This window comes from Rhinopithecus bieti, unplaced genomic scaffold, assembly GCF_001698545.2.
Source record: "Rhinopithecus bieti isolate Rb0 unplaced genomic scaffold, ASM169854v2 scaffold_2077, whole genome shotgun sequence".
NCBI classification, from domain to species: domain Eukaryota; kingdom Metazoa; phylum Chordata; class Mammalia; order Primates; family Cercopithecidae; genus Rhinopithecus; species Rhinopithecus bieti.
In genome coordinates this window covers 2,315,717-2,325,472 of record NW_016803882.1, presented here as the reverse complement: position 1 = coordinate 2,325,472, position 9,756 = coordinate 2,315,717, and the positions used below count along the sequence as shown (strand labels likewise).

The following is a 9,756-nucleotide window of genomic DNA, read 5'->3' as shown; positions in this document are numbered from 1 at the left end:
TCTCTCTCTCTCTCTCTCTCTCTCCGTGTGTGTGTGTGTATAAAATAAAATACAAAAACAAAATATAAAAATATTAAAACAAGTATTCCTAAAGTTAAATAACTGAACAATTAAGGTTAATTTCAAAGATTTTAGAGACATATACTTATACACGTATATATATATACACACACACACACAAGGATGTACATAGCAATGTCATTATTCAATTGAAAAATTAGAAGAAAATAATGCCAACAAAGGAGATGTAGGCTAAATATAATATGGTACCTACATAATTGCATATGTTGGAGCAAAATTGAAAGAGAATATTTGAATGCACGAAAATATATCCACAATACAGCCAGTGAATAAAAGCAAGCATTTAGTAAATAATGTTGTGGTTGAGAGCTCACACTTTCCAACCAGACAAGCTAAGTTCAAATCTTCCATGCTTACTGGCATTGCGGCTTTGAGAAAGTTTATAGTTCCCTGGTAGTAAAAGGGTGACAATAGCAGTGCTTACTTCATTGGGTTGTTTGGAAGACTAAATGATCCAATGCATGTACAGTGGTTAGAGAAGTACCCAATACATAGCAAGGGCTCAGTTAATGTTAGCTACTATTTTTATCAAAAATATCACCAGGCAAGAATTTTTTTAGAAGAGGGATGGGGAACTGGCAGCAGTAAACTATAATGTGAGCATGCAGCCCGATGAAATATTCTGAGGATGCCTTTGTTTGCAAGTACAGAAAACTTAAGTCAAATGGCTTTAAACAATAAAGATGGGAAAATGACTATTGTAACTTCAAAAAGCTAAAGATAATATGCATTTCAGGGTTAGGTAATGCAGTGGTTTGATTCAATGGAATGCAAGCTTCAGGTATTTTTGTATCTCTAGCTCATAGAAGAGTGTCTGATGCACAATAGGTACTAAATAAATATTTTTGTATAAATTAAAGTAGGATCGCATTTTCTACTTAAACTACCATCCTTCTACCTACCGTCATGGTATCAAACTTGATGAAGCATTATTAGATGTAACATCTTTGGACTACACTATCCAGAAAGAGAGAAAGGGAGAGTCTTATTTCATAACTCTCAAAGAAGAGCAATACATGTATCCTCTGAATGAAAAGATGAAGATCTCTGATTGCAGGGGAGACAAGGAGTCACGAAGTTTGATAGCAGATTTATTCAGAGTCAAAGATCTGGACCTGTTGATTGGATTGTTCCATGGAGTCAAACTCAGCAGTGTTACCTGACATACAAGTATTGTATGTCACTGAGAATTTCACTAAGAATAGGAAGAAATTAATTTTCTGTCTTAGCTATATATTTGAAAAGAGGTTTCAATCACCTCCAAAAGGACGAAGGTGTTACAAAGCAAACCATTCACACAGACGCTAAGAAAATAGTGAATAAAATAATGAATAGTGAAAAAAATAAAATAATCAAATAGAAAACTGAATTTTAAATAACTGTTGAAAATAATGCGCTAATGGCCAAGTGTGATGGCTCATGCTTATAATCCCAGCATTTCTGGAAGCCAGGGTGGGAGAATTGCTTGAGGCCAAGAGTTAAAGTCCAGCTTGGACAACACAATGAGACCCCATCTTTAACAACAACAAAAAAGTGAATCAGCTTGGCCTGATGGTGAATGCCTGTAGTCCTAGCTACTCAGCAGGCTGGGGAGGAAGGATAACTTAAGCCCAGGAGTTTGATGTTACAGTGAGTTATGATTGTACCACTACATTCTAGCCTAGGTGACAAAGTGAGACCCTGACCCTGAATCAAAAAATTAAAATTAAAAAAGAAAACACTACAATATGATTTTTGCTTCCAGCCATGATGATGTACCAGTACCAGACTAGGCTTCCTACCATAAACATCTAGAAATCTAGACAAAATATATGTAACAACTACTGTCAGACATTGAACAACAAGCAACATAGGACTAACCAGGCAAAGAATGGCTTCTAGGAAAAAATTACAGGGAAGCTAAAAGCTGAACAACTTCCTAAGGCAGTACAGGAGGTATCTGAGTTCTGACAATCTAGAATGAAGAGGTACCACTGAACATTTGGAGCAGTCATAGAGACTCCAAAATGTCTGCACCTTAGGAGTAAGGCTTAATAGCCATGGAGTACAGGTTACTCTGGATCCACTCAAAAGAAACTTGAAAACACATCCCAAAAGTATGAAAATGATCCAGAAAGTAAATTAACCTCCTGACACAGAAAAACTCCAAAATCTTTAAAGGAATGGAGACCCTCAAAAATGTCCAGCATTCAAATGAAGATTATGCCACATACAAAATGTCAGAAAAATGTTTCTGATATCCAAGAGAAATATCAGTTAATTGGAATGGACAAAGAAAATATGGAAATGATTGAATTAGCAAGCAGGGACTTCATTAACAGTTACTGTAAATATATACAAGGACTTAAACATACACATGAAGAAAAGGAGGCTGATACACGAATGTTCGCAGCAGTTGTATTCATAATGGTTGCAAACTAGAAACAACCCAAGAGTCCAATCAACAGGAGAATTGTCTTAGACTCCTCAGACTGATAAAACAAAATACCATAGCTTGGGTGAAAAAAAACTTAGACATTTGTGTCTCCCAGTTCTGGAGGCTGGGAAGTCCAAGATCAGAGTGCCAGCATGGTCAGGTTCTTGATAAGGGTCCTCTTCCTGACTTACAGAAAGCCACAGTGTACGTTTTGGGGTGTGGGTGGTGGAGAAAGAGAGAGAGATTGAGAGTGTTCTGCTCTCTTTCTGTTCTTAGAAGTACACTAAATCCCACTATGGGAGCCCCATTGTCATCATCTCATCTAAACCTAATCACCTCCCAAAGGCCTCACCTCCAAATACCATCATAATAGGGATTAGGGATTCAGTTATGAATTCTGGGGGTACACAAACATTCAGTCCATGCAAGAATGGACACACACAGTGTGTTATATTTATACGATGGAATATTACTAAGTGACAAAAAGAAGCAAACTACTGATAGGCATAACAATACTAATGAATTTTAATAATGCTAAGCTGAGCAAAAAAAGCTAGGAAGAAAAGTACATAGTAGATGGCTCTGATTTTATGAAACTGTTGAACAGCCAGAACTAATCTGTAATGATAGAAATCATATCCATGGTTGCATGAGAATGATGTTGGGGTAATTGACTACAAAAAAAAAAGTATAGGAAACTTTTTGGAGAAATGAAAATATTCCTTATCTTGATTGTGGTGGTGAATATATGGATATATACAAAGGGCATTGAGGTGTTCATTTAAAATGGGTGTATATTAATAAATGTAAATGATACCTCACTAAAGTTGGTTTTTAAAATACTGCTATGGAAATGAAAAGAAAGATCACCTTAAAAATGTACAAGGATAACAAATACCTGAAAATGATTTGCTAAAGAATGGAGAAATTTCCATTAGTTTGCATACTTATTAGAATGCATGACTTCTATGAAACAGAAACAGAAAGCCAAGATACAGAAAAAAAAAAAGACTAAGAATAAAAGACTAATATGCATAGAAAAGAGAGAAAAAAGACTCAAGGTAGGATAATTTTCAAAAAGATAAAATCACAATAGTAGGATTTAAATGCAAATTGATTCAATGAAGCATAAGATTAAACTTAGTAAAATCTAATCAAACAGAAATAACTTGACAAATTTTTCAAAATGTAGTATGAGAAAACCAAAGTGACCAAAAAAATAAAAAATAAAATGGATGGTGAAGATTACAGGTAAGAAGAAAGAAAATAGAGTTTAAACCTAAGAGTTGCAGGTATTCTCAGGAAGACACTCCAACTAGACAAGAAGTGAACATCTAGAGCTTAATTGAAAACCACATCGAAACTGTCAAGAAAGCTTAGTGTAAAAAGCTTATCACAAACTCTTCAAAATCTCTGAAAGATAACCCACATAAACACATATCCTGGAAAAAATACATAGTATTTTCACTAAGCAGACAAGCCTTTAAACACCTAGAGATTTTTTTTAAGTCTAACAACACAAGAAATAAAAATCAGACTCTTGTCAAACTCTAAAATGCTAAAAGGAAAAAAAATTCTAGTTTTAAGGAAAAATATCATGTCTCTCAAATTCTGATATCAGCTAAATGGCAAATTATGCACGAATAAACAGAAAGATATTTCAAAATATGTACTACACAAAGATTCTTTACCTTCTAGGGAAGATGTATTACTTGTCCACTTCTCCAAAGACCAGTGCTCCCATCTAGAGCTAGAAAAGCCAGACGGAATACAAAATTTTTTTTTTGAAAAAGCCAAGAGTTGCTAAGGCAACAACAACAAAATGGACTAATACTTCATAAAGGAAGAAACAGAGAGGTGAACTGGCCTCTGCAGCTGCTTTTCTCCTGGAGGTATTGATGAATTTGAATATGGGTAAGAAGCTAAGAGTCTAGGGCAAAATCCAGGGCAACAGCTGGAAGAGGGTTGCAGCAGGAGTAAAAGGAATCGGAAGAGTTTTGGTGGAGATTTATAAAATTTCAAGCACACGGCAGATTATTTTCCCCAAAACATGTATTGAAAACTGGAACCCGTATGTGGCAAAAGGCAAAAACATAAGTGGGAAGACCCTGCAAAACAAAACAGAGTTCTGTTGTCAGTCTCACATAACAAAGATTGGAATTTGATACCCATAAAAAAGAGCATTCCCAAAACACACCAACATTCTAGATGAAACTACACAAGGTCAATCTTGAGCCAGAGGTCATCCCTCATGCAGCCATGATTCAGCACAGTTCCTTACTGAAGTAAACCAACTGACCACCACTCTGCCAAGAGGGGAAAGTGAGCCTTCTCAGGAATCTAGAGTTTCTATATTTTTTAAATAAATAATGTCTGGCATTTATTCAAATATTCCTTCACATGTCAAAAAATAACAAGAGAAAAAAATAATCGATAGAAACAGACCCATAGGTGATCCCAATTTTAGTCTTAACCTACAAGGATGTTAAAATAACCACAATTCAATTAATGTTCAATTAATATGAAAACAAAGAATATGCATAAAAGAGTTGAAAGGCTAGGTAATTTCATCGGTATATTCAAAATGATGAAAACAGGATCAAATGGAAATTCCAGAACTAAAAAAAAAACAAAATATAAAATTAAGAACTAACTAGTTAAGTTCAATAACACATTAGACACAGCATCTATCACCTGGAAAATAGGGAACAGAAAACAATCAAACTAAAGCAGAGAGAGGAAAAAAAATAATTAAAAACACAGAAAAAAGCATTAGAGACAGGTACGATTCAGGGAGAAGATCTAATAAACAAGCAAGTGAAGTTCCAGAAGAAAAAGAGAAGGAAAATAGGGTAAGAGACAGATGTGAACCAATACTGGTAAAGGGTTTCTCAAAACTGATGAAACACTCCTGATCACTCATAACTTCCTGACAAACTGACCCTTTTAGCACTATAAAGTCCCTCTCTTTGTCTCTAGTACCTTTTATTTTGTTTTTAAAGTCTATTTTCTGATATTAGTACAGCCCTTCCACCTTTCTTATGGTTGCTATTTGCATAATATGTTTTCTATCCTTTTACTTCCATTCTATTTGTGTTTTTGAATCAAAATTATTTCCTTTAGACAGCATATAGTTGGATCTTATTTTTTATCCAATCTGACCATTTGTACATTTTGATTGTATATTCTATTAACATTAATGTTATTATTGATATAGAATTACATTCACCATTATTACACTTATTGTTTCCTATAATTTTCATGGATTTTTATCCCTCTAATCCTTTCTTACTATTTTCTTTTCTATTGAGTGAATATTTTCTACTAATGCATTTAAATTTCTTTGACAATTTTTTATATTTTCTTGAGTCATCTTCTTAGTGTCTTTTGTAGGGCCTACTGACACATCTTAACTTATCAGAATCAGCTTCAGATTGATACCATTTTAATTCCAGTGAAATACAGAAATGTTATTCCTATATAGCTCTATTCCCTTTTCCTACTTACTGTAGTATTATTGTTGTACATCTGTCAATATTATAAACCCAATAATACATTGTTAAAGTTCTTCCTTTATAAGATTTTAGGTCTTTTCAAAGAGCAGAGAGAAGAAAGGAGAGCAAATATGTTTTTGTAGCTTTTGTTGTATTAACCTTCCTATTTATCATTTCTGGTTTCCTTCACTTATACTTTGATCAAGTAATCATCTGGAATCATTTTCCTGGCACAGCATTGTTCCTACTCACCTACTTGTGCTGTTATTCACAAGCATAACACATTCCTATACGTCATAGGCAAAGCAATACATTATCTACATTTTTTTACAATTGCTTTTTAAGTTAGGTAAGATAACAAAAGAGAACAAATATGCATTTATACTGGAATTTAACTAACCTTTTTTTCTTTACTGGTGCTCTCTAGTGTGGGGTGTGTGTATGTGTGTGTGTGTATGTGTTTAGATTCAAAATATTTGGAGAATTCTATACCTGTAACCCTCAATTTCCAGTAAGCCTTTATTGCCAGAAGAAAGAACCCTGATTCCCCGTTGTGATACAACTCTACATATGTCATTTTAAAAATGAGAGAATTCCCTTTCCTCAACGTCCCTAAACCTTTAATAATAAGCATGTCTAAACATGCCCCAGGGATACTATTACAAAATCAAAATCAAGCCCAGGAGGAACTTGCTTGCTTAAAAACACACACACACACACACACACACACATACACACACACTGCAAGGCCTCACCTGTTTACGCTGGCAAAACATATGGGGAATATATATGTGAATGGATTCAGACAGTATTGGACAAGGAGGGGAGAAGACATTACATAAGACTGTATTTATTGGTATAGATTTCACCATTGACACTCTGTATCTTTGTAACAGCTTGAGCAGGGAGACCAGTAGAACATGATGCAGTGAAACTGTTCCCTTGATTTTAAAGAAAATGGGAAGATCTGAGGGTGACAGAGGCCACATGGGGCACTTAAATGCCAGAGGCATGGTCATAATATCAGGACACAAGATCAAAGGAACACCCTGGTGAAGATGTCTGGTATTTAGAGAATTAAAGCAGACTGTCGAAACTCAAAGAGCTTTTAACTTTGATTTCAGCTACTATTCTAGAGGACCCTCAGAATGGGCCCGAAGGGAGAGAATATTTGTATCAAACATGAATACCCAGTGCAGGGATGCTTTTAATAATCAGGTAGACAAAATGACCTTCTCTATTGTCAGCCAACCCCCTCTTTCCTAGCTAAAACATCTGCTGTTGGCTCAACTTTCCCATTAAAAGACCAACCTGGAGCCCCCAATATAATACCATGCCTTTGGGGGATAGCTACCTAGCACAAGGTTAATTGCATTGGCAGCCTTCCTGATAAAGGTGCCATTTATCTTCACTTATTATTTGGACTTCGATATGCTTTCCTTCTCAACTCTGCTTCTACAAGTGCAACCATTACTGAATACCTTATATATAGTCATGACAGGCATGGTGCCCCAAAGGATATTGTTTCTGACCTAGGAACTCACTTTACAGTGGTGGGGAAAAATGAATAAACCAGCTACTAGTTTTGTTATGTATCCCATCATCTAAAAGCAGCTGGAGCTGGACTTGTAGAACATTGCAATAAGCTGTGGAAAAATGAGTCACTCCAGCTGAAAGACAGGCCAGATTGCAGCCCTGAAGGATTCTAGGTAAGTTCTCTTTCTTCTACAGTCAGAATATGGGTCCAGGAAACAATGGAGCAGAAGGGGGTGTGATACCTCTAAGAATTAAACCTGGTAATATACTTATAAAAAACGTTATATGTTCTTATAGCTGTTATCCACTAGTTTTGAAGTTCTGTTTGCAAGGAAGGAGATAACCATCCCAGTGAATTGCCACCAGACTGTCTGTATTCCCTTTACCATTGGGTGAACAGATAAAAATGCAGTGTTACAGGATTGCCTAGTAATTGACATGAATTATCGAAAAGGAAATAAGGTTGCTCCTTCTCCATGAGGACAAAGAAAAATATGGTTAGAGCCTTTCTTAACATGTTCAATGATGAGTTTTGAGTGAATGACTATGGAAGTCCCATAGAGACAAAACTAGCTAGGTTTCAGGGTTGTGCTGAAATTAAGCAAAGAATTAATCTGAGAGAGATCCCAGTTCACTGATGTATGGCTGAAGACAAAGGGAATATCATTCTATTCACAGCTACGCTGTACAGCATTGTAGCCACCAGCCATATGTGGCTATTTAAATCCAAATGTAAATTAATTAAAATTAAATACAATTAAAATATTAGTTTCTCATTTCACCAGCCACATTTTGAGGGTTTGCTGGCCACAGGTGACTTCTGCATTGAACAGTGCAGGCACAAACCATTTGCACCATTACAGGAACTTTCACTGGGCAGCATGGATCTGCGACCACATAACCAATGGAAGCAATAAGGACCGTGACTTCTCTTCACAGTTCCTTCTATGAATATATTTTAACCAAATTCTCTCTTCTTTCCTCTTTTTTTTTTTACCCTATATTGTATATAGCAGGGGTCCCCAACACCCAGGCCACAGACTGATACCAGTCCAGGGCCTGCTAGGAACCAGGCTGCAAAGCAGGAGGTGAGTGGTGGGCGAGCAAGCCAAGCTTCATCTGTACTTACAGCCTCTCCCTAACACTCACATTACTGCCTGGGCTCCGCCTCCTGTCAGATCAGTGGCAGCATTAGATTCTCATAGGAGCACGAACCCTATTGTGAACTGCACATGTGAGGGATGTCGGTTGCATGTTCCTTATGAGAATCTAATGCCTGATGATCTCTCACTGTCTCCCATCACCCCCAGATGGGACCATCTAGTTGCAGGAAAACAAGCTCAGGGCTCCCACTCATTCTACATTATAGTGAGTTGTATAATTATTTTATCATATATTACAACACAAAAATAATAGAAATAAAGCGCACAATAAATGTAATGCACTTGAATCCCTTTGCACCCACCTCCATGGAAAAATTGTCTTCCACAAAACCAGTCCCTGCTTCCAAAAAGACTGGGGACCGCTGGTATAGAGGTATTTCACTTTTCAGTTTTGTCATCATTTATAAAATATTGAGAAGATATTGTAATAAAACTAGAGGGGAATGAATATTGGGCAGAGGTCTGGGACATGGGGAAGGGTGCAAGCAAGAACTTGCCACACTTCCAAGCTGAAAAAGTCAGAAACTTGCCCTCTCAAACCAGTTTCGGCTCCGCCATGGGCTGGAGGCTTAAGTTTAGCCCGTGGTGTGCTCTTGTTTGGGACATTCATGTGAAACAAATGATGCTTTAGTAACAGAGAATCTTCAGAAGTCTGGCAGTGGCAGCTGTGGAGGTCGGTGTCCAGAGCAGGGGTGGGGAAGGTGGCTGAGGAAGTGTCTGATGGCAGCGTCCAGGGAACACAAAGACCATGGAGGAACAGAGGCAATCACACAGCTGCCGTTTCTGGGGGTGGCCTAGCCAGTCCTGCCATGCAGCCACCAGTGGCTTCTCCCCATGTAAAACCTTCCTTCCTATCCATTCTGTGAACAGCTCCTTATCCTTCTAGAAGAAGATTCCTTTCTGCTTAATTTAGCCAGAGTCAGTTTCTACTGTTTGCAAGTAAGAATTCTGCAGGAAATTTAAATTTTTTTTTAAATTTTAATAATTGGTTAAGTATCGTTTTCCAAAAACCAAAAGCTAAAATTTTAAGAGGAATGTTTTTTCAGAATACTGGAAAAAGTAAAAG

At 36.7% G+C, this 9,756-nt stretch overlaps 1 long non-coding RNA gene across 1 annotated transcript in view; it reads right to left on the bottom strand.

Moving 5' to 3' along the window:
• Positions 1-4,256, bottom strand: part of LOC108518513 (uncharacterized) — a 21,724-nt gene extending 17,468 nt beyond the window's left edge. Inside the window, exon 1 of the long non-coding RNA XR_001882382.1 lies at positions 4,189-4,256. This is a non-coding gene — a long non-coding RNA (uncharacterized LOC108518513). The remainder of the gene's footprint in view (positions 1-4,188) is intronic.
• Positions 4,257-9,756: the final 5,500 nt, after the last annotated feature.